This window comes from Arachis duranensis, chromosome 5 (genome assembly GCF_000817695.3).
Source record: "Arachis duranensis cultivar V14167 chromosome 5, aradu.V14167.gnm2.J7QH, whole genome shotgun sequence".
In the NCBI taxonomy this organism is placed as follows: domain Eukaryota; kingdom Viridiplantae; phylum Streptophyta; class Magnoliopsida; order Fabales; family Fabaceae; genus Arachis; species Arachis duranensis.
Window position 1 is genome coordinate 5,026,433 of NC_029776.3, and position 20,439 is coordinate 5,046,871.

Here is a 20,439-nt window from a genome sequence, read left to right on the forward strand (position 1 = left end):
ATTACTCTTCCCGTGTAGAATTACCTTGTTACCTCTGGTAATTGTAAATGGCCAAATGGCTATAGTGGCATTTTTCTTTTTTCTTTTTTAAATTTTCTTAAATTTCATTAAATTGATATTGGGTATATACTTGATTTGGGGTAATCTTGGTGCATAATGTTGAGAAGCTTCTCGTTAATGTGGAGCATCCATATCCATATAGATGCTTTGATGGGGTGCGGCATTAAGTTATGCTTAATTTCTAGGCATTATTTATTGTATTTCTGCATACTTTGTTTACAACTGTCAAAAGAAAATACTAGTTTTATTTTAATACGTGATTCTTTGAAATTATACATAAATATCACATTCAGATTCCACTCCAAGCACCATGGTTGATGCTACTAGCCAATTTGTTTATTTGTTTCTTTTTTGGTGGGAACGAATTGATTTTGGAGCACACTACTGTCCACATTCCAAGCAACCCACTATAGGGTGGGGAATAGTGATGTGCACATAGTTTCAAGGAAAGCATTAATTTGTTAATTGTTATCAAGGCTATTTGGGTTTCCTTTCTTAGGGAAATTCTTCATACTTTGGGAACATTTAATATATGCTTTCGTAGCTTTTATTTTATAGTATTCGTAAAATATGTGAAAATTGAGAATGTTGATCATGCCAATACTTTTTTCTTTTCCACCTTAGATTCCATGCGAAATTTGATAGGTGGGTAATCTTTACACCTCTTTTGAGGGGTCCTAATTGGTCAGAATGAAAGGAGGGTGGAAGTTTTATAGATGAGCTAATAAAAAAGGTGGAAAATAAGTGTGTTTCGAGTGCGTTTCACTCTTTTTATTTTAGTATTCTTTATTTTTAGAATGTAATAAAAAATACAAAATAAAAGAAAATGGAAAATAAAATATAAACTAAACGTATCTAAATGTTTCAAAAAATTGATAGTGATTTTTCAAATCTGATTTTATTTGTACTACTTTTTGAATAGAAATCTACAAACCAGATATTCTAAAGTAAAACCTTATTTACCTTGATATTTGTTCGTTCTTCTAGTTCATTAGTAAACACTAAATGGTAAATATATATAAAACATTATTTATCAAGTTAATCCCTATACATTTGTTTATATATATATTATTGTATTCTAATGTATATTTTATATAAATTTAAATAATTAATTTAATGATTATTTTGTATATATAATATAATTAAATAATAAATCAGTAATATTCATTGGCTATAGACTAATGAGGCTTACATGCATTTATATATTACACGTCACTTTATTTTTTTTATTTTTAAATAGATTAGTAATTGAACTATTTACCTATAAATTAAAGTCATCAATTTGAATTTCACCTAATTTACTCGGAAATTGTTAGCCCATATACTTGTCAAAGATTGCAACATAAAATGTGGCTAGTAATTCTGTCTCAAAATATAAAATCATATATTATATGTATGATTTAATTTTGATAGGTTGATAATGTAATTTTTTTTTAATATTGTCGTTCGAATAATTTTTTGGGGGAACAACACTATTAATACCGTGATCTAATTCAACACTATACATATTTTCTTGTCTTTCAACTTTATTTTTTGTCAATCTTGTCATTAATGATGAACACTATGATAAAAGGCCCTTTAGGTTAAGCGAGGTGAAATAATGTTTAATTATACAGAATTTGGATCATTTAAAATTTGAATTTTATTTTAAAGAGTAAAGTGTGATTTTTTATTTTTAAATAGTTTTTCTTTTATATTTATTCTTGATCTCACCTATAAAATAAATGGTGAGAGATCACATTTTACTCTTTAAAGTAAAATTCAAAAACTTTAGAAAATTCAAATTCAATTATACATATACACTTTTTGAAGTCTGAATTACGAGGGAAAAAATATATACTTAAAAGAGAAATGTTATTTATAGAATTAATAGTTAAATTAGTTCTTAAAAGATAGGTTATTTTTTAAATTTATTTTTAAAAAATTATTAATTAAATTTATTTTTTATTTATAATCATCTTTAATGTTTTTTCATATTAAAATCGTCATTTTTAATAAAATTTTTTATTTTATTACTAAACTATCCCTATTAATAAAAAATTATAAAATAAAAAAAAAACAAAGAAAGAAAACACGCGAGGGGACAGGGGAGAAGGGAAAAGGGGAACGGCGTAGGAGAGTGGGAGAAGGAAAAGAGGAAAGGGAAAGGGGGAAGGAGGGGAGCGGACAGCACCAGCAAAGGGGGAGCTTTCTGCTTCTGCTTGAACTTCAGTTTCTGCTTCTGTGACTGTTGCGTCGCCGGGAAGAGGAGCCCGACGCGAGGAGGGCGGCGCGCGAAGGAGAGAGAGGGATCTGAGGCTGAGCTGGGTTCCTACCACCGCTGATCTGTCCAACCGCTGTCGCTTCGTCACCCACAAGCTGCCGGTGGTTTTGCTCCGGCTTCTGCATATGCTTCTTCTTGCTTCGGCTTCTGTTCCTTACTTTGGGCTTTGCTTTCTGCTTCTGCCTGAGTTTTTGCTTCTGCTTCTAATTCTGATTTTGATTTGTTATTTTCTGATTTTATTGTTGTTGTGTGTTAATTTGGCTGTTGAATTTGTTAAATTTGTGTTGATTTGTTGATTTGTTGAATTTCTTATTCTTTGATTTGTTGAATTTGTGTTGATTTTATTGATGTTGTTATTCTTGGTAGTGGAGGTGCTAGTGCTGGTTGATGTTGTTATTCTTGGTGGTGGAGGGTATTTTTATCTAAAAAAAAATTAAAAAAGATGATTTTAATATAAAAAAATGTTAAGGGTGATTCTAAATAAAAAATTAAGTTGGAGACGGCTTCGATTCTGACCCTCAACATTAGGGATCAAAACAATACTTACCCCTAAAAATTACAAACTAATTATTTTTAATATGGAAAAGTATAGATAGACAATGAGAATACTAAACAATGTGAACAATGAATATGTCGGATGTTCAATGCAATAGATATGCAGATGATTATGTTCATTATTTTTAATTGGATGGTTATTCTTTTTTATTCGGTTTATTCATGCATAGTTAATAATGGACAGATGTTCAATTCATTAGGTGTACATATAGTTACCCTAATGTTAGGGTTTAGAAGATAATTTAAGAGTGGAGTATTTTGTTTTACTTTATTGGGCCAATTTTAGAACTCATTGTTCACATAAGTCATTGTCTACCTAACAAAATCCTTTTAATATTCTATCTCTCTATTAACAGTTTTCGTCAACGACTAAGGATATAGAATGTTAACTCAATATACACTATACCTGTTATGTTGAAATAAAGAAAAGACAAAAATAATTAATTTATAATTTTTAAAAGACTAATTTAATTTATATAATCTTTTAGAAACACATTTAAATAATGACTTATTTTTTTATGAGCGAATTTAACCATTAATCCTATTTTTATATTATGTAAACATTATTTTTCAAATTTAAATGTTATAATATGGTTTATTGTAATGACTACATGCAATATGATGCCTAATGACCCGAGTGTTTCTCTATGTGTTGCTTATACCAAAGAGCAACCTTTCAATTAAAGCAAAATTCAAGTTGTGCACACAAAAACATAGGCATCATCGCAAGTGTATGTTGACCCTTCTTGGAAGTGAAGCAGCTGATGAATATAGTAAAAATAACAACAATAATAATAATAATCAATAATTCTTGGTTCATGGAGAGAGTGGTAAGTAATAAGTAAGTAGGACACAACTAACAGGAGAAGCAGAAGTTGAAGTGATTTCCAAGAAAATGTCCTTCATCTTTCAACATGATTAAAGTTTTCATTTTTCACTGCCATGCCCATCCGTATATTTATTAGGTGGATCCATTTCATATTCCATGTATATAATTCCAAGTTTCTTCACAAATAAAAACAAAAACGTTTCCCTTTATTTTAACTTCAATTATTAAAAAGAGGTTGAACTCAATTTGAATACAGAACTGTGACAGTGAGACAAACGTTACAACTTAGGCAACACAAGAGAAAACCAATCTCAAAGGTCGCTATTATTATTGTTACAATATGTTTATTAGTCAAATAAAAAAGATTGGATCTTAAGCATGTAACTAATCTTTTGTTATTAATTAGTAGTACATGATAATATGATTCATAGCACTAATAATAATAATTGTGAGTGGTTGTGGCACTGACTCGTATAGATAGATATACACAAACGCTATTGCTATCAGATTGTCACATGTGACCACATTATATGATGCCACTGCCTCCCAATTTTTATTTCATTTCAATTTTCTATGTACTGTCTCTGACTTTTCAACTAGCCCAGAACATAGTAGATACAAACCAAACAAAATTATTTTGAAACAGGAAACCAAGTCATGCATGAAACATGGTAGAAAAAGAAAAAAAAAAAGAAAAAAGGTACCCTAGGCCTCTAAATATATATATTGCTGGCTTTGGGACGTGATATTATGGAAATGTTTGATATCTAAAAAATTAAATAAATTTAGTTTTTTTTTTTTAGACAAAAATAAAATTAAATCATAGTACATCGATAAGATCCAAACTTTTAATGGCGATGAATATATAGATAGATATTCACATACATGGGTAACATTATTCTAGAAAGCCTCAATAATAGTTACAGCCTTTACCCTTACATGAGTTATTTGTTTAACACGAGACTAATTGCGATGTACGACATATATGTTCTGTTCATGATGTGGACAAAACCAATGTCGGTAAAACTAATAAGAGTGTGGATATAGTGCTCAATAAATTTGAAAATTTGAAACGCGATCAATTAAAGTATTCAAACAACTTCTATCGATTTAATATGAAATTTAGAAAAATTGAGAAAACAGAACACTGAATCAGTACAGTACAGTATCAGGAATCAGTATTGAAGAGAGACTCAAGCAATTCATTTAAATGGAGGACACATTAACCTAAATAAATAAAGCTCTGTATACAATATATATGTATAAGTATAATTATTAATATAATACTGAGTAAGTTTGAGCTCCCTTTGTACTCAGAATTAGAAACTGGTACATAATGAACTTAGTGCTTGATTCATGGCAATACTGAATGATGATAATTATTCTGTTATGAAAAATGGTGCATGTCCAAGACTATGTATAAAACATGGCCTTTCTGAAATGCTCAATATAGCAATAGCAATATATCAATGTGAAGGTGAGAAATTGCATGCTTAAGTTTTTTAATTAGTATTAATTCATCATATATTCCGATTCTCTAAATGGAATTTACTTGTTAAACTTAGCATTACTTTTCCTTATTTGTCTCAATAGAAAAATGAAAAGACTTGTGTGGCAAGCATTGATGAGGGAAATGGAAGTGAAAGTAATAAAGCAAGTCAAATAGGAGGGTGAGGAGCGTGGGTGCACCTTCATTTCAATAATGGAATGAGACTAGGCGTTAGAAACGAGCACAAATCTTGCACAGCAATAAGTTGACATTTATGCCAATTTTAGGTCTATCTAACTGCAACAGATTCCTCTGCCTTCCATCGCGGGTCAACTACTCCTAATAATAGCTACTACGTACACCATGCAATATAATGTAACGTAAAACAAATTAACAAAAGTGCCCATACACCATCATCTTTGTAACATGACATAATTATTCCTATAACTTCATGTTAGGTGGGGTACGTAATATTGGTTTGGTACCTTCTTTTATGAGGATTTGCCAACCCATTTTAACAACAAATTTCAAAATGTTGTACCTTACGTAGACATTTTAATTGGGTACAGCAATATGAACCTGTGACCTAAGACCCATCCACAGTAGTATTACCTAAGAAAAAATAAAAAGGAGAAGAATAAGAAAGCTTAGCTTCATCCGTGGCACATACATGCATTCATGACAGGGATAAGTAAAGTAAAGAAGACACTTGGTTATGTTCTCATCAACTACCACCATCATCTCATTCTTTAGAACCAAAAATGATTTTCAACATTAACTTTAGAGAAAGTACAAAGAGCCAATGAAATATTTGTACAATGTATATAATTGAAGTTTAGAGATGTCCCATTCAGTATTAGAGATATAATCATTAGTGTTACCTTTTTCCATCATGACATGGTATTAGAACTCTAAATTTGAGCTTAAATTTTTGGGATGTTTATTATTCCTAGTACCCGGATGGTTATTCTGAATAGTAGAGGTGATGTTCATTTGTTAACTCATATAGTCCATTCCTCTTAACTTTATTATATTTTACAATTTAGAAGATCAAATCTTATTTTATTTTATATATTTATTCTGATAGAAACTATATTCTCGTTAAGACTTAAGAATTTGTCATTGGTCAATAAATTGCTGTATATATAAGTTAGAATTTAAATTGGTTATAAAAAATAATAATTTATTCTATATTTAATTTTTTGTCAAAATGAAGCATATAAATTTGAATAACGAAAATATTTATCAACAAAAAAGAATTAGAAGACTTTCAAATAACCCAGGTCATGGGGTCAAATTAGACAGAGCTGCTCTACAAAAACCATATTGGATTGGGCTTCTTTGGTTTCAAAATAACAACCATCTTCAACAGAAAGAAACAGAAAAACACTTGCATTTTATTATGGGCTTGGCGGAAGGCCTTGTGCTTTGTGAATGGTATACTTTATACTTTTCTTTTTTTCACACACAAAAAAAGAGGCAAATAAAAAGAGATCAATATTGTATTATGAAAATATTAGTGCTAAATTTTTGATAAATCGAACGCATTATTATATAAATTTCTAAAAGGCCAATGTATGATTTTTTTTTACGGTATCTCCCAATCCAACAAATTAATAATTAATTTATCGTGATACTGAACTCTATTTATATCTTATGAAATTTATTGATACTATAGTCTAGATGACTGAAGCCATGGCCCAAAAATGGACATACAATAAGCCCAAAGCTGACTACTCAGAAGGAGAGTGAGCATCTCAAAAGCACGTGGGTCTATGTCAAAAAAAAAACACGTGGGTAGAAACTCAGGTGCAATCGATTTTACGTGAGAATGATATTTGAGAGCCGTTAGATGATTTGACTAAATTTTCATCTAACGACTCTCGGCTATTAACTTCACGTAAAGTTGACTTTACCTGAATTTTCACCAAACACGCGGGTCGCTTAACCCAGCCTGCCAGCCTGCCGAGATGTGGGGAACCAAGACTTCGAACCCGACTTGCTTGGGGAGCAAGTTACAACTTCCCTTCTACTTCTTCGGTTGTTGTCTTCAAGAATAATAACCACGTCAATGTGGGCTAATTTTTCAGAATTTAATTTTAATGTATTATTGGTATAAAGTAATTTTATATGTGTATTTAATTACGTAACACCACATTAATAAAAAATAATTATTTTTATATTGACTGCGTGAATAATCATCTAAAAGAATAAATTTAATTGTACGACAGTATAAAACATTTTATATTGTTAGTGCATCAAAATTATACTCAATTTTTTATATAGTAGAAAAAAAACTACTTTTCTTTAGAAGAAATTATCGACCAAGTCATCATCATCTTTTTACAAATACAAGATATTTTTCAACTTAATGCTTATTTAAATTTATTTCAAGTTAAATTAGACATTAAAATCTCTTACAAATATTTTTAGCGATCGTCCGACATGAAGACACTTTGGACATGTTCACAAATATTACGACTTTTTTCACCTAATCTATTTACACACACTACATTTCGAATACACTTCGAAACAAATTCATACAATTATCTATTAATTCCTTTACAATCACGTGATTTCTTTTTTATATATAGATATTTTCTTTTAATAAAAGAAAAGGAAAAAAATCATTAGTACTCATAAATTTTATGAACGCTGACAAAAGTATTCATTAAAAAAAATTAACGTTGTATCTATAAAAGATGGGTTCCGTACGACAAAAATACTAAAAATCTTTTTTTTTTACTTTTTAACAAAATACTCAAATTAACCCTGTCATTTTCTCTTTTCCAAACTTCAACAAAAGCAGTGCTTCGAAAAATTCTATCCATCAATGGCTACAATATCAGCACTTTTGTTTTTTTTCTCCCAAATCTTCTTCTTATTCTTCTCAAAATTCAACCAAAAGACACACTTTTTAGATATAAAAGAACCATAATCAAAATAAAAAATTTAACATGACTGAATCTATAACAACCATTTTTACTGCCGGTTACTGTCCTTTTACTATCATCACCTCATCATCACCGTGTCTTGCACAGCGCTTGTTCAACAGCACCATCGTCTCTTGCTCCACGCTTGTTCGTCATCGTCGTGGCCTCCTAATCGATCTTCCTCATCATTGCCGCCTCCAGCAGAATCGTCACCGTCACCAGCAGCATCATTGCCGCCTCCGACAGCCTCTTCGTCACTCATCATCGCTGCCTCTCACATTCTCGTCGTTGTCGTCACATCAATCTTTCCTTCTGTGGCGTGGCCACCTCACATTTGTTGCCATCTTCTATACTAAATCCGTTTTTCTTATTAACATTTTTGGAGTTTAAAGTTTGTTCAATTTTTTTTGGCAATATAAATCCTGAGTATGGCTTGATTAAGTAAATTGATTGGTAATTTAAATTTTTTTTTTGTTGGTGGTGGTGTAGATGGTGGGAAGGTCCTTTTAGAATCTAAGTATTTTGAGTACTTTTGTATTGAAATTTTTCACTTTTAAAAAAATGAGTGTTGGTGCTGAAGTTTGGGGAAGAAGAATGGCGGTGGAGTTGAGGTTAAAGGCGAAAGATATGTTAATTTAAAAATTTTGTTAAAAAATCAACAGAAAATTAAAATTTAAATACTTTTGTCATATGAAATCCATCTTTTATGGGTACTATTTTAATTTTCTTGTTTAATGAGTATTTTTGTCGACATTCAGTAAAGTTCATAAGTGCTGATGGTCGTTTTTCCAAAAGAAAATTAAGTGATTCACTTGGTTCTCCTCCTTTTTTGGTGACATGGGAAATTGAGAATAAACGATTAGCATGTGTGTTAGTGTTCCGAGGGTTACTTGAAATTGTAGGTCGATCTCGGACGAGATCTTCTGTGCTGGTCAGTGCTGCTGTGTCCGACTTGTTGGATCTGGTAGCCGGAGTTGTCGTGTCCGACTTGTTGGATCTGGTGGTCGGAGCTGTCGTGTCCGACCTATTGGACTTGGCGGTGCTGTTGATCCTTCGTCACCGGAGGGTGGTGGTACCTGCAAGAGACTCCGATGCTTAAGTTAGCACGTGCTTTAGGTAGGTTTTTAGTAGAATCAGAGTATGAGTTATACCTAGGTGCTCCAGTGTATTTATAATGGTGTGGAGTGACCTTTCTGAAGATAAGATAGTTATCTTATCTTATCTTATCTTTGAGTGAAGTCATCTTATCTTTAAGGGGAACCACCTTATCTTTCTTTAGGATTTGCCACCTTTAGATTTGGGCTGTGTCCATTCGTTTGGGCCTATTTGGGCCTTTTATGGCGAGCTGGCCGAGCTCTTTATGAAGAGGTCGGTCATGGGCCAACCTTCTAAGAGGTCGGCCAACCTGGTCCTTTATAGCTCGAACCGATTGCATGAACAGTGCCCCTGCTTGAGCTTCGACCTTTCCATGAGGTTGTGCTTTCTGAGCTTCGACCTCTTTGGGGAAGTCGTGTTCAAGCATCTTCTTGCTGTCCGAGCTTTCAGCGAAGCACTTCTGGCTTTGACTTTTTGACCTTTCTTTGGCCTTTGTGAGATGTTTATAGAGTGTTGGTACTTTGTTGTCCGACCTCTTTTTTATCTTTTCTGGTTTTGTCCACTTTCTGCTTGGTCGAGGTGATCTTTGGGGCTAACTTGTCCGAAAACTTTTTAGTATTCTTGTAGAACCTTTTTAGTTAGTCTGAACAATTTTGATAGCCTTGTCGTGGAGTCGTGGCTTTTTTGGCGCGAAACTATGTCCCTTTTAGCGCATGCTTTTTGTTGGTCCGACTTCTCTTTCTCGGTCCTGTTGATCCTACTTCTCTTGTCGGTTCTTCATAAGTTATTTTTAGTAACCCATTTTTAATCAGGGCTGGCCAGGCCTCTTTCTATGGATTACTTTTTATAACTTTGTCGCTTTAATTATTCTGGTCCGACTTCTTCTTAGTTGGTTATTTCTAAGTTATTTTTAGTAATCCATTTTTTCTCAGACCTCGTCAGGCCTCTTTCTATGGATTACTTTTTATAACTTTTGTCGCTTTGGTCAATTGGTCCGACTTCTTTATGTCGGTCCATCCTAAGTTATTTTTAGCAATCCATTTTTCTCAGACCTCGTCAGGCCTCTTTCTATGGATTACTTTTTATAACTTTTGTCGCTTTGGTCGATTGGTCTGACTTCTTCATGTCGGTCCATCCTAAGTTATTTTTAGCAATCCATTTTTATTCAGGGCTGGCCAGGCCTTTTTCTATGGATTACTTTTTATAACTTTTTCGTTGATCGGGCGATGAATTTGGTTTTCATCTTGCCGATCTTGTCGTGATCGGGCGATGAGTTTGATTCTCACCTTGCCGACCTTGTCGTGATCGGGTGATAAGTTTGGTTCTCATCTTGCCGACCTTGACGTGATCAGGCGATGAGTTTGGTTCTCATCTTGCCGACCTTGTCGTGATCGGGCGATGAGTTTGATTTGATTCTCATCTTGCCGACCTTGTCGTGATCGGGCGATGAGTTTGGTTCTCATCATGCCGACCTGTAGCTTTGTAATCGGATGATGAATTTTCGCGCTCAGATTAATGCGTCTTGGTAGGAAACTTTTTAGGGAATCTGCAAACTTTTAAACAATAAAATGAAGATATAAATAAGAGTGTGTACATGTTAGTGCTTACCCTTCTAGGTCGGGCAATCTTTTAGATCTCGGCCTGGCACCCTTCTTAGATTGCAGGCATGCCATGACCTTGGTAGCTCTCGCCCCTTGAGGTCGGATACTTTGTGGTGACCTTTCTCCAGTACTTCTGAACAACGTGGTATGGTCTTTTACAGTTGGCTGTTAGCTTCCCTTCTCCTGACCGACCGTAGGTCCATTCGATGCTTTAGTGCTTCCTCTCTAATCCGAGATCTTTTTCGGACTTCTGGAAGTAGGTCAAGCCTTTCCCTTTGAGTTTGGGAGTTGGTATCTTTTTCGCACTGGAGGATCACTCTAGGGGTTTCCTCTTCTACCTCCATAGGAATCCTTGCCTCCATTCTGTAAGCAAGTCGAAATGGTAATTCTTCGGTGGTTGGATGTGGTGTTGCCCATATGCCCATAGGACTTGTGGGGGCTCTTCTGGTGGGGCTATATGGAAGTTGGCATGCTTCTGGCATGGTGGGAATGTCTTGACAAACTTTGTTGCTTCCTTTTGTAAGGTCGGCCAGTAAAAATTTGCTCGGAGTATCCTTTTGGCAAGAGCTCTTGCTCCGAGGTATTTGCCACACATGCCTTCATGGACTTCCTCTAGGACGTTGTGCACTATGGTGTAGTATTGTGCTTTCTTTTACTAGCATTTTGGCCTCTATCTTATCTGTGGGGAGTGTCTCTGACTTGAGGTAGTTGATTATGGGTGTCATCCATCCTTGACCCTGACCTGATATGGTTAGGACCTTTTCTTCCTTCGGAATTGATGGATTCTGCAGTATTTCTTGGATGAGGCTTCTATTATTGCTCCCTGGTTTGGTGTTGGCTTATTTTGAAAGTGCATCAACTCGGGCATTTTGTTCTCGAGGTATATGTCGGACCTCATATCCCCCGAATTGTCCGAGCTGTTGGTGCTGGCTAGTTTTGAAAGTGCATCAGCTCGGGCATTCTGTTTCCGAGGTATATGTCAGACCTCATATCCCCCGAATTGTCCAAGCTATTTTCTGGTTTTGTCCAGGGTCCCCGAATTGTCTGAGCTGTTCTCTGGTTTTGTCCAGGGTTCCCCAAATTATCCGAGCTGTTCTCTGATTTTGTCCAGGGTCCCTCGAATTATCCGAGCTATTCTCTGATTTGTCCAGGTCCCCCGAATTATCCGAGCTCTTTTCTATCTTTTGATAGTTTAGTTCGGCCCCTTGTAGAGCCTTGCTGATGAAGTAGACGGGTTGTTACCCTACTTTCGTCCTCTCTGACTAGTGCTGAGGCTATTTCCCGACTTCTCACTGTGAGGTATAATGTGAGTTCTTCACTTTCCCGTGGTCAGGTAAGAATGCGTGGTTGCCCCAAGAATTTTTTGTAATCTCGGAAGGCTTGTCCGCACTTCGTTGTCTATTCAAACCTCGCTCCCTTCCTTAATATACCTCTTTGAGGTGTCTTTTGCGAGATGATTTAGAGATCCCTCCTTCTGCGAATCCTCCATTTATTATATGACATGTCTCTCAGGGGTGTGAGGTGGACGTTCAACTCGTCCGACCTCTTCATCCCTTCTTCTCTTTCTCGGTTCATCCGCTTTATTGGCTAAGAACTGATCTAGTCGCCCTTCTCGTGCCAATCTTTCTTTGACATTCTTTAGGTCGAAGCACTCGTTGGTAGAATGTCCGTAGATTCGATAGTATTTGCAATACTCTAACCAACTTCCTTTCTCTTTTGTGTTTAATCGGGCGAGGCAGCAGGATCTTCTTAGTGTTGCATGTCTCTCGGTAGACATTCACAAGAGATAGGTTTATCAGTGGGTTGGTCTTCTTTCTTCCTGGATTCTTTATCCTTGTCCCGTGGTGTGTTAGGAGAATCCGGTTTTTGAGCTGTCTCCCAATCGGGAGTTCTCCTCAATATTGATATATTTTTCTGCCCTATCTTGAACCTCGTTTAGAGATGTTGGGTGCTTCTTGGATATTGAGTGGCTGAAAGGTCCTTCTCTTAGGCCATTGATGATACCCATGATCGCTGCTTCTGTTGGCAGATTTTGTATGTCCAGACATGCTTTGTTGAATCTTTCCATGTAGTTGTGAAGACTTTCCTGATCTCCTTGCTTGATCCCTAATAGGCTCGGGGTGTGTTTGGCTTGGTCCTTCTGGATGGAGAATCTGGTAAGGAATTTTTTAGCTAAGTCGTCAAAACTTGTGATGGATCTTTGAGGCAAACTGTCGAACCACTTAATTGCTGTCTTTGTTAGGGTAGTCGGGAAGGCTTTGCATCGAATAGCGCCCGAGGCATCAGTGAGATACATTTTGCTTCTGAAATTGCTGAGATGATGGCTTGGATCGGAGGTACCGTCGTATGGGGTCATGTCGGGAGCTTTAAAATCCTTTGGAACTTTAGCTTTCATAATTTCTTTGGTGAAGAGATCTTGGTCCTTGTGGGAGCTGTCATCGTGAATGGACTGAATAGTTTTAGCTTTGAGATCAGCCTCGAGCTTTAGGAGCTTGTTCTCTAGCTCTCGGCGTCGCCTGGTTTCTCTCCGAAGGTCCCTCTTGGCTTCCCGTTGATGTTCGACCTGAGCTGTTTGAGACGATCCTGTTGAGCTTGTAGAGCATCCATGATTTCTATATTTGGCAAATTCTTGTCTCTGTTTGGTTGAGGTGTTTCCTTTGATGTGATGTCCGCGTTTTTATGCAGTGTTATGTTTTCTAAATCAGAGTTGTGGTCATTGTCAAGGCTGTCCGCCATGATGATGGGATGAGTTCCAGGTTCCCCGGCAACGGCGCCAATATTTCGAAGGTTACCTGAAACTATAGGTCGATCTCGGACGAGATCTTCTGTGCTAGTCAGTGCTGCTGTGTCCGACTTATTAGATCTGGTGGCCGGAGCTGTCGTGTCCGACTTGTTGGATCTGGTGGCCGGAGCTGTCATGTCCGACCTGTGGACTTGGCGGTGCTGTTGATCTTTCGTCTCCGGAGGGTGGTAGTACCTGCAAGAGACTCCGATACTTAAGTTAGCACGTGCTTTAGACAGTTTTTTAGTAGAATCAGAATATGAGTTATACTTGGGTGCTCCAGTGTATTTATAATGGTGTGGAGTGACCTTTCTGGAGATAAGATAGTTATCTTATCTTATCTTTGAGTGAAGTCATCTTATCTTTAAGGGGAACCGCCTTATCTTTCTTTAGGCTTTGCCGCCTTTAGATTTGGGCTGTGTCTCCTCGTTTGGGCCAGATTAGGCCTCTTATGGCGATTTGGCCGAACTCTTTATGAAGAGGTCGATAATGGGCCAATCTTCTAAGAAGTCAGTCATGGACCAACCTTCTAAGAAGTCGATCAACCCGATCTTTTATAGTTCGAACTGATGCATGAACAGTTAGTAAAAGAGTTTAGGGACCCAACAACATAGAATAGTAGCAACTAGAAGCAAGAAAAACTCAACTTGTGATTTGGTTTGTCGTTACTTAACCAGGCTGTCACTCATATGCGATTCTTCTTCGCATGCTATCAAATAAAATAACACCAAAATGTATAAGACAAAGTATACAAGAACAGCAAAAGGAGGAAACAGCATATTCATTTAACTTTAATTAATTTTTCCTTAAACCCCACCATTCGTGAACTTCTATTGCTATAATCTCAATTCATATTTAATTTCCTTATATGCACCTAAAACAATGAGCGGCGCTCTTTAATTATATGCAATATTTTTAAGTTTTAACCAAATATTCTAATGTCATAGCAGGCCAACATCATTTGCAGTTCAAGATGTGTGCAGGAGGATTCCTAGCTTTTTTTTTTTAAAAAAGTTATTCGTAGATTTCATCATATTCCAAGAACTTTAGGTTTCTCTGTTTTGTCTAGATTCACAATGTAAACATCTAAACTTTTTTTTCCGTTCTTAAATGTGATATAGCATCATAGGGAGGGTATGTGTCAAATAACTAATATGCACATGTTGCATCAATAATTGAACAATAAGAAGTAATTATGGGCAATATTTACTTTCGCAAGTCCAAGTGGGTGGTCTAAATTAAGCATCTTCATAAAGGGGTTTTAAGAATTTCTTTTTCTGTTTATGATGTATGCAAGCATATTCAACAACAACAACAATCATAATAATAATAATAAGAATTTTGCTAGAGAATCAAGAGGGTATAATCAACAATAAGCAAACAAATATATTTAAACTGTATTTTGTATTAATTAATTATTATTAATTATTAGTTATTTAAATTTTATTTTTTAAAAAATATATAATTAATAATTATTAATTATTTTTTTTATTTTAATTTATCTTTTATCATTTATTATGCAAATTAATTCTTCTTTTAAAAAAAATCTAAACTCCAAAAAAAAAACACTAAAACATAACATAAAGAATCATTCAAATACTAATAAAAAAAACATACAAAATATAGAAAAAAATCATTGAAATTCTACAAAAAAAAAATACAAAACATAGAAAAAAGAATCTTCCAAAACTAATAAAAAGAATCATCTAAAAATTAAGAAAAAGAAACATAAAACACAAGTTAAAAGAATCATTCAAAACCAAATAGAAAGAGGAGAAGAAGAAGAGCCGTAGGGTGACCGGCGTACGTTACCATCAATGACAGCACGCACCAGGGAGAAGCGACGAAAGAGCCACAGTTTGAATGATTTGACAGAAAGGGTGGGTGCAATTGATAAGTTTATAAGGGAAAAGATGCACCGCAACCATAAACAACTTGGACCACGGTCACGAACGGCACCGCTAATGGCGGCATAGATGCCGGAGAACTGAACAGGGAGCAATGGATAGGATGGTTGGATGGAGAAGATCGACACCATTGCCATATGGAAGATTGAACTGATGCATCGCAGCCTTGGAGAGAGAGTGACGGTGAAGACTCTACAGTTGTTAGTGCACTTCTGTGATTCCCGTCAATATTGGATGAACGTATCACTCAGGATTTGATTTTGGCATATCAAATAATTAATAACAAATTTTAAACTATAATTAATTGAGTTGTTCAATTCTTCGTTGGTTATACTTGGTTTCATATACTTTTTCTATTAATAATAATAATAATAATAATAATAATAAAGGCCTAAACGTGAGGTCCAGATCCTTTTGTGTGGCAGCATCCGACTTATTGATGTCGATCTACCGTTTGTCCGAGTTCCTCGTAAGGAGGTGGAGGTGGTATCTACAAGAGACTCTGATGTTCAAGTTAGCAAGGGTTTTAAGCAGGTTTTTAGTATACTAGAACGTGAGTTATACCTGGGAGGTGTTAGTGTATTTATAGTAGGGTTTGATGACCTCCTTAGCGGCGGTAATTCCATCTTATCTTATATTATATCTTAGGAGTTTTTTGGAGTCTATCTTTTGGGGGAGATAGAGATTTAATCACGGCTTCTGGAAGTAGTGACCTTCCACGTTAGATAAGTGAAACTGGGCTCCATGGTTGGATTCCGACTTCTTTAAAGAGGTCGGGTAGGGGATGAGAGGCCACCTTCCAAAGTTGGTCCTCTCATCATTATTGGGTCTGACTTTAGGATTGGGTCAGGGTATGAACAGTGCCCCTACTTGAGTCTCGACCTTTTTGTAAGTCAGACTTAAGCATTTTGTTGCTTTCGTCCGAGACGTCGGGCGCTTCTTTCTGCGGATCTCGGGTTTTTGGTTACGGGTTTGAAAATCTGAACATTCCCCCTCTTTAAATGAGTGGCTGAATTGGCGTGACAGTTTTCTTGATCTTCATGCATGATTTAAAGTGAAGTTATTGGGCCCGTTACTCCTTGCTTCCTTATAAAAGCTTCGTGGATCCTCTTCTTTTCTCTATTTATGCGACTCTCTCCACTTTTCCCTTGCGAAAGAACTTGTTCCTTCCTCTATTGCTTTTTCTATCATTCTTGTTTCCAAGATTTTCTTTGTCTTGGGTTTTTCAGAGGCTTATTTTTTGGAGAGGAACGTTTGTGTTACTGCTGTTTGACGCGCCCTCCCTTTTTCGACTTTTAACCAGGTTGGTATTTTAATGGCTTTGCATTTTTTGCTTACTTTACTACTGTCTTAAATGATTCTGGTGATGCTGATAGTAGCTTGCTGTTGGTTCTTGTTTTTTTATGATGACTTTTGCTGTTTCCTTTGGAAGTTTCTTCTTTATTACTTTGACTGCTATTTTCGTTGCTAAAAAAGTCTTTTATTTTACTTGATATTCTTGTTTTGGTTGTTTTTCTGAATTTTGCGGGACTGTGGTTGATTTATTTTGCCTCATTTGCATCTGTGTTGTCCCGAAAGGTGCCGCTATGATGTGACAATGTTGCGTGGGAGGGACACCTTTTGGTTTGAAAATATTTTGAAAAAGACTGCGTTTCTTTGGTTTCACTTGTTTTATCCGATTTCTTTTGGCTTTGTCCGATTTATTGTGGTAATAATTTCTTTGTTGCTTGTATTTGTAGGTGTAGCTATATGTCTCGTACTATCTTAATGAAAATGTCCACTAAAGTCCCTCCAGGCCTTTGTAATTGGGTAGACATTGTAGTCCTTTCTTGTGTTCCTGTAGTGGATAACGAGTATTGTGATGAGTTCCGTAAGCACCACAGGATTTGTGAGAATAGAGAGGATGAGAGAAATTATGAGCTAATTGTTCCCGATCCTGAAGAGAGGGTTTGTTTCCCTCCTTTGGACAACTCGAAGCTTCCTTTTTTCTATGATTACGACTGTTTTTTCACTAAGTTGGGTATTGCTCTTCCTTTTATCGAGTTTGAGACGGAGATCCTTTAGTCTTGTAACGTAGCTCCTTCTCAACTTCACCCCAATTCTTGGGCATTTTTGAAAATTTTTCAGCTTCTATGTTGGGAGTTAGATGTCCGACCTTCTGTTAGCCTTTTTCTTTATTTGTTTGTTTTGACCAAGCCTAGGGCATAGAAGGAGAAGACTTTTTGGATATCTTTCCGAGCTGTTCAGGGTAAAAAGGTGTTCTCCATTTTTGACGAGTCTTTTCATGATTTTAAAAATCATTACTTTAAAATTCGAGTTGTGGAGGATGTCCGACCTTTCTTTTTGAATGAGAGTGACGAACTTCCGAACGTACTCGCCTCGGTCGAGAATTAGCCGCTAGTCCTTCTCCCTGTGGACCCTGTGGGCTGTGGTTGAGGTGGTGGTGGCAGTATAACAGCGTTGCCCTTGGGTTGGGGCTCACCTTCAGATTCGGATGCCATATGGTCATCTTCATGTTGATTATATGCCATCGTTGAGGGATAAACTCCAACTCCTCGGCAACGGCGCCAATATTCCGAGGATTACATTAAACGATGATTTGGGCTGAACATGATGTCCATCTTCCTTTGTGTGGCAGCATCCAACTTATTGATGCCGAGATGCCGCCTGTCCGACTTCCTCGTGAGGAGGTGTGGGTGGTACCTGTAAGAGAATATGATGATTAAGTTAGCAAGGAATTTAGGTAGATTTTTAGTAGACTAAAACGTGAATTATTCCTGGGAGGTGCCAGTGTATTTATAATAGGGTTTGATAACCTCCTTGGCGGCGATAGTTCCATCTTATCTTAGGAGTTTGTTGGAGTCTATCTTTTGAGGGAGATAGAGATTTAATCACGGCTTCTGGAAGCAGTGACTTTCTGCGTTAGATAAGTGTAGTTGGGCTCCTTGGTTGGATTCTAACCTTTTTTAAAGATGTCGGGGATGAGAAGCCACCTTCTAAAGTTAGTCCTTTCATACTTATTGAGTCTCACTTTAGGATTGGACCAGATTTTAAACAACGACGACAACAACAATAATAATAATAATAATTAAAAAGAGAGGTAAAATTTTTTAAAGTTAATGAAAACTTGTATGAAATTGTATTTATGTAAAATTAATATTTAAGAACTGATAAATAATTTAATAAATGATTAAATTATTATTTAATAATTTTTAACAATTAATTTCATATAAAAGTATCTGTATGTATTTTTTTTAAGTTTTTTAAAACAATTTTTACTAAGAAAAAGCAATTATATTAAATAAGTATTCTCCAAACGTCTTGCCATAGGGATTGGAATTAAAATAGGCTATTTTTTCGATATAGGTTTTTAGGATGTGTTGTTTATAGTTATGAATTTGTGTGTTTTTAATCAATATAGAGCCGATTTTTTTTTTATTTCTGAAATACAAATTGGAGGCATTCAATTGGGAAGAGAGAGAAAAATTGATGGTCGAATTTGAGAGAAGTTAAATTCAAATTTCAGGAATTCACAAAATCGAGAGTCAGATTTATACAAATTCACAAATCATAAGTCGATTTTGTGTTTTAAATTTTTTTAAAAAGTTAAACTTCATAAATAATAGGATCAGATTTATGATATTCATATGAAAAAAACACACTAAATTTCATATATTATTAAAAAATTACTATAAATTTAATATCAAAATTAAAAAGAGATTAAAATAACCTTCACTAATGAATTTTAAACGGTATATTTATAAAAAGGATTTAATATTTTTCTTTTGTTTTGGTAAACAATAGAGATTTATATGCTTTGATTGACCCTTAACTTGTGAGACCTTGAAAAATGTTTATTGTTATAAAAGTCTTTGCGACAAATCATAGGCGACGAACGAATTGACTTTTTCAGTTAACATTATTATAGATTATAGCTATACCTATAATTATTTTTAAAAAACGGATTCAATTTTTTCTGATGAAAAATTTAGAATTATTATTGTGAGAGATATAATAATTTTTATATTTTTTATATTAATTTAATATTTAAAAAATTATTTTATAATATAACATCAAAATATTTATAATTTAGAACTTGATTCTTATTAAATTTTTAAAGAAAAATTATTTATATACATTATTTATTAATTTAAGTTTTGAGAAAAATAGTTTTATGACCCTTTTTCTTATCTATAGTTTATTTATTTATTTGTTAATGTTATGTCTGTTAGATATGAACAAAATACCAGCTTTAAAATATCGAAGGAAGAAAGCATCATGTAAACTTTAAATAATCAGATTTCTTTGGAGAAAAGAAACAAAGTAAAATAAAATATTCGCCTCAAATAAATTAAAGGGATAAGTATAATTTTGGTCCCAACGTAGGGGCTGAAAATTTATTTCGTCCCTCGTCTGTTTTTCGCTCCAAAATGATATCCAAGATTTCAGTTTGTTTTAAAATCGCCTTTTCTACCAATTATATTTTTTTTATTACCAAATTACTCTTTATTAAAAAATTATAAAATAAAATAAATATAAAATAAATAAATAAAAGAAAAAAAGAAAGAAAGGGGGGATACAGAAGGGGCTTCTTCTTCCCGTTGTTCTTCTTCTGCCATACCCGCCGCACCAGCGCCCGTCGCAGCCTCCCCTACTTCATCACCGCCAGCGAGCATCCATGCTTCCCCTCCCTCAATCCCTGTCACAGAAGGAATCAGAGCTCATCGCCGTCCGTTTCCCTCCCTCCAGCCCCTTCCTGTGACCGCCGGCGCTCCACTACTGCCTCTCCTGTCTCCTCTTTTCTGTTTTCTATTTTGGGTTAGTTTAGCTGGATTTTAATTTTCTGTTAGTTGGTTTTAGGTTATTGAATTGTTGAAAGTTGCTGCTGAATTGTTATTGTTGTTGTTGAATTAGCTTAGATTTGA